Here is a 6,407-nt window from a genome sequence, read left to right on the forward strand (position 1 = left end):
CTAAACAGCCCCACTTCCCTCAGCCATTTCCCACCTTAGCTGTTTGCTATCTGAGGATATTAAAGGTCGATGTGGAATGTTTGAATGTAATGAAGGAAAGAGAAGTGATTTGCTGAGGAAAGGGTGCTTTGGTGAGAACAAAGGGAATCAAGTGCTCAGACAGAAGAGGAGCACTGTGGTGGCTCTGGTGACTGCTGTCTTCCAGAGGCTCAGCTCTAGGATGTGTGAACTGTCGTCCTGCTGCACCCATGTCTGCTTCTGGCTAAGACCACAGACAAGTACATGTGCACAGTGCTTAGCCCTGGTCACGAACACAGGCTTGAGCTGATAAGACCCATGCTGGAGGTTACTAGGCAGAGGTGAGTGAATTTCTCTTCACAGAGCCACCCGAGGTCTCATCAGCAATGCAACTTGCTCTGCACTCCAGGGCTAAAACAGGAAACACCAGATGCCGAGACATGCAAACCAGATTTAGACATGGTTTGACAACATTCAGGCAGCGCTGCCTTCCTGTTAATGAACCCCAGGATAGTCTGTGCAGTCAGGCACATTTACCCGGAGAAACCGTCCATGGATGGTGGACGGTGTAGAGCTGCACATGGTTGTTCAGAGCACTACCAGACTATAGAAGCTCTCTCTTCATCCAGATATTTTGGACATAATTTCCTGTTTTACCCTACAGAAATGCAATCCCCTTCCAGATCCCTTGCATGAAACCATTTTAGTATCTCTGCAAATCATGAGGAGAATTAACCTACCTGCCACGGATCCACAAATCTCTGCCATTTGAGCAAATGACGTAACTTGATAGCTGGAATTAAATTTGCTGCACAAACAATGGATGTTACATGAGATGTTTGCAGGTTGTGAAAGTTAATGTGCTCTAATGTATGACAACACTCACCTACATTACCCTTTGTCATCCCTGCAGTCCTCATCCTCCAGCTGGCTCTTGTCTTACTCTCTCTCAGTAGCTTTTCCCCTCCCAGAAATACTACTTTTTTTTTTTTTTTGTGAGCTCTGAGAGGCTCTGTGGGTCTGGCAGTGCGAGCAGCAGGAGCAGGCAAGAGGGAGTAGCCCCCACTCCGCATCTGCAGAAGCAGTTCTAGAGAAGTTCTTGCTCAGCCCTTGATGAAGTTGGTGAGTTGCTCTCAGCTCCAGGAACACCATCACGCACACTGAAAGCTTGCAGGGACAGGGTGTGTTCAGTGCAGATTCACACTCCAGCAGATTTCTACTGAATTCTCTTTCCTTTCTAGTTTCATTGACTAAGCCCATGGCATTTTCATGGAAACAGCAGTAGAACTATTAGGACTATCTGTACCAAGTGAAAAGCCTCTGCTTCCCAGTACATAGGGTCAACAAATTCTCAGACAAGCTTCTGTTATAATTTTAATATGGGAAAACCATCATGTCTTACATGATTTGCATGAAATTTCATATGAAATTTTGATGAAACAACCAGGCAAAAATCCAAGGTGTGGAAATTTCAGCCAAACCGCAAAAATTTGTCAAAGTCACAAGCACCTGAAAATGAGGCATTGTGGGGAGTTTAGCAGCCATGACTAAGCACTGCCAATATCATACTGTATAAATACGGCATTATATAAATTGATGGCTTAGTTCCTTCCATCAGAATGCATTTTCCTACACAAATTAAACCTCTGAAAACCAGATATGACTAAATAACATTATTTTTCTACCTTAAAAGACCTGTGTTTTTGTTAGATGAAGGGAAAAGGCAGAGAAAAGGAAGGATGAGCCCTTTCTTCCATCACATTATTAATATACTTTCTTTGCTCACAACCTAGTTGCCAAGCAAGTTATTCCAGAGGTTGGTTCTCAGAGCCGTGATCTAAATACATTTGTTTCTGGTTCTGTAAGGAATCAGAGTGAGGAATGTGAGCACTCTCACTGGTATCTAGCAAAGCACCTTTAAGTACAATTAAGTATTTTAAGCATGTGCTCAAATATATTGCTGATTAGGGATGCAACTACTCAGATGTGGAAGTACTTTTCTCACCTGGCACTGAAGATATTGTTAACATTTCAGTTAATGTATTATTAATTTGCTGACCTTTCTCTGGAACTGCTTCAAACAATTCTAGTTTAACAATTTTTACTACAAAGAGTTTAAGTGATTTCGAGCCTTGTTTAAATCCTAGGTCATCTTCAGACGTCTTTCGACAAATGTAGCAGAAGGGGTTTCAGCAGTGGCCTACAGCATCTCCCTGCCAAGCTCTGCTGGCTCCTACCACTCTTGCAGCGGATGTGGTGGAACAGATGCTGTGCCATCCCCTCCATGCCCATGCTCCATCCGCCTAGCTTAAACCTATCCTTGGCAGAAATGTTGACAGCTTGCCTGGACTATGAATCAAAGCACCATTTTCTCCTTCAAATATTTTGTGGGATCCCTCCAGGAAAGACAAACAGCAACGTGACCACATTTACCTGCTGCATGAACGTGTTCGTGCCCCACATGCTGATGCACTAGGGAGGAGGGATCTCAAATGGTTTGCAGCTGTCAGGAGGAAGCTTACCTCCGAGGCAACACAGGGTATATGTTTGGCTTTAGTGCTTGGAGTCTGCACATGATCAGTTGTATGCTGGCTTGAGTTTTCTCCTGTTGGCACATCTAAAAGCTTCATAACTGAATTATACTGTTGTACCAAAGTTTGACTTAATGTAATTTAAATATTATAGATTTGCCAATTACATAGTTTGATGTTGGATGATTCAGTTATAAGATTCATAATGTTCTTATTATTCTGCATGTAAAACGCATTATTCATAATTTGGTGAAATTTAAAAGGACTAAATAGCCAGTAGATGGCACCAGTAAATCCTGTTGTGAGACTTAAAATTCAGAAGTGTAATTCTTGGTTTTTTCTCAACTGCATTTTTGAAATGAAAAAAACCCAAACACCCAAACTAGACAAAACAACACTATTGATGTAATTTATACTTATTAGTTTACAAGGAAAAACAGTTTACAGGTATTAATTTACAGTCAGGGAAACATTTAAGTTTACAAACAGAATGTGTTTCCTAAGTCAAAACTCCACCATTTAATTGTACACATAAACTCATGAGAAAGCCTTGGTAAGAACACATGCAGTAATTTCCTAGTTATTTAGAAAATCCAGTCTTTGACAAGCTAATGCTTTCTGAACTCAAACCTCATGCAGCTGTGTCAGCTTAAACCTTTCTTTATAATACATTTTCTTTTCTTTTTCATAAAGTCTTTAAACTGTAACACCACCATCACCCCCAATCCACAGACACCAATGAGAACAAGAGAAGGAAGCATATTGAGAAAGCCAGAAAGCTGATGCATGGCCGTGTGCTAACTGTGTTGTTGGATACTTGGAGCCCATGTCATCCTCTTACCTGAACAAAGTCTGACCTGTTTAGACGTATTATGGCTATGTGCATTGTGGTATTCACACATAAGAAGATGTTGATTTCCTTTATGTTAGAAGGATCTCATCTTTCATTTCTCTGTAAATGACAACACTGTGCCTTCATAGCATTGCTTTAATAAAACAGTGATTATGCTAATAGTATTCCTTTCCCAACAGGTTACCTCACCTAGCCTTGGATATTAAGCATAATGTAAACTAAATAGGAAACAGTTTATATTGTAAAGGGTAAACTTTACCTTGTAAAGGGTAAACTTTCCTAAGAATGATCAACGATATTTCATTCCTTGTGGCCTTTTAGCAGCTTCCTTTACTCCTGATAAATCTGCAGCCCCTCTTCTTGGGTGACAATAACAGTAGCAGTGATGGTGAGTGTTTTTCCCATTGGAGCCCCTCTTATCTCATTGGTTCTGCAGCTGGAGCAGTTCTTACTTTGGGCAGGGTCACAAAGGCTGGGAGAAAGGCAATCTGTGCTACAGGGCAGAAGTAATTTCTGATGGAAAAGACTGATACGAACCAAGCACACTGTTAGAGTAGACAGCCAAGATGTAGGTGATGCTGATAGCAGAACAGAAAGTCCTGACTTAATGAGGTGTGTTGTAGTTTCATTCTTTGCTCCCTCCAGAACACTGATGCATTAACTTGAGTTGAACTGTCCTATCAATACAATGTGCAATTACAAAAGTGGGATTGACTTCGCACACGTTTCAAATGCTGCTTCTTAAATTGGTAGTTTGAGATATTCATAGAAACATGAGGATTCCAGGGATTTAAGAAAGCAATAGTTTGGAAGCTCAGGCACTAACTGCTACAGAGTGATTCCAAAGGTACTAATGAACACGCTAGAGGCAGACTAATGAGCATCAGTGGCACTGTTCAAAGGCATTGGTAATTACGCCCATCTCATAGCCAGCTGATGCATACTGACTTCCCATCATAACAATCCTGTGCTGCAGGGACTTCCCAAATTTTGGGGAACTACGTAACAGTGTACGTTATACAAAAACACAGATCTGCCTGTAAGCCCATCCTCACAACAACTCCTCCCAGTGGGATTTCTGGAGTGGCAGATTCACTATTTGCTAAACTGTGCAGGAAGAAGTTCAGGTAGGAAGTACAAATTTTTGCTATTCATTGCTTCACAATTTCAGATTTATCTTTAATAGCATTTCTTTGAAACTCTGTGAAGTAAAGTTATTGTTAATTTGCAAGAATTAAGTAGAAAGTATCATGATGGTCGTATGCATCATCTTTACAAATAGAACAGCAGGTTGTTTTCTGTCAATATTTTTGGTTACTGTTTATGATAACAGTAAAGTTATTTGAATTATGGTTTTAATGCTCAAGAACAACTAATAAATCTGCTTTTCCTAAGCTTCTTCACGAGTGCTTCCAAGCTATTACAGAATGGAAACATCATGTAGAATGCTAAATATGTTTTCAGCTGAGACATACAGTTCCACCTGAGATCAATGCAGAATACAAAAATGAGTCACACTTTAGATCTTAGGGTAACTGTAACCACATAACAACTCATTTCTCAGGTTAATAAAATCTGCTACACTCCAGGACTTGTGTCAGCATTACTGTTTTAAACCAGGATTTGCGAAATATGCTTATGGAACCAGTTACACCACATCCTGGAAGATAGTTCTGACCACTGTTAAGACTTACAAATTATATAAACTTCATTTTCTCAGTCTCCTCCCTTGTCTTTTCATCATTGCTGTTTAGGATTAACCATTATATTACCAGTCAATGACTGGAAATAAAGCTTTTCCATCCAGGAATTTGTAGTCAGAAAGATTATGTAGCCAACTGTGTGTCAGAGTATCTCAGATACAAATTACAGCAGAAAAATGAAATGTGAAATATTGTTAGATAAAAAAACCCACAAAAAATAGACAAAGCCAATAATGAATGAGAAAGGAAAGGCTTTGGGATGTGTCAGTAGTAATCTGAGTAGGTCATAAACAAAACAAAACAAAACAAATGCTTCATTAGCAAGGAATTGATTTTAAGCACAGAAATACATTTTATTGACTACATCTAGTTAATATTCAAATTTGTCTTTCCACCCAGTACAGCAGAGTTTCAATAATTCATAGCTATCATCAGCTATGATTGACAGATGATTTGAGAGAAGGGGAGTCAGAGAAGGGGTTAACCCCTACTCTGTTATGTATTTCTACATTATTTTTGTAACAAAGTGTACTGGTTCCATATTTGTGCCTTCATTTTCTTTCTTGGACTTTCTGCCATCTAAGTGGATGTGTTCAACTTGAATGGGAAAGAAGAGGCCAAAAGCCAGAAAGTAAAACTTCAGATAGAGAAGGAAGGCCTGGAAGCAAGGGGGAAGGGACAGAAGGACCAGCTTCTCCAAGGCAGTGGGATGAGAAGCAGAGAAAGGCCAAGGAGGCTCTTTGCTTCTTTGAGCAGGGCAGACAGGAGGCTGGGCAAGAGTCTACTTGTTGGATGGAGATGGAATTTATAAAACTTAGCTCTGGGCAATTGCTAAAGATCTTACAAAGCATCCAGAATGGCAAAGCAAAGCAAAAATGTGGCATATAAGTAATAGGAAAAGAGAACCCTGAGATGCGAAGTGGGATTTATGTGTGTCCATGGCATAGGAATCCTAACCCGCCCTTCTCTGAGCACTGGTTCATGAAGGTCTGTGACCTTGGTTTCCAAACTGGGAATATGGCTAAGAACTATCCATAAAGCATTCCCTCTTACACAGCGAAAGTGGAAAGCACTCATGCCATCAGCTACTGGATCCCAGAGAGCTTCTGTGAGACAGAGAGACACTTGAGGTTCATGGGAAACTTCTCTGACCTTCATTGCCAAGAGCAGTTTAACAATCATGGTTTTCTTTGTCCTCAGAGGACCCAAAGTTCCCTAGAATGATAGGGATATCCATGTCTCCTCCCACAGAGACACTCCTGTAGATTGGTGCAATGCCCCTGTTCCACAGCAGTGGCTAAG

This window comes from Strigops habroptila, chromosome 1 (assembly GCF_004027225.2).
Source record: "Strigops habroptila isolate Jane chromosome 1, bStrHab1.2.pri, whole genome shotgun sequence".
Lineage (NCBI taxonomy): Eukaryota > Metazoa > Chordata > Aves > Psittaciformes > Psittacidae > Strigops > Strigops habroptila.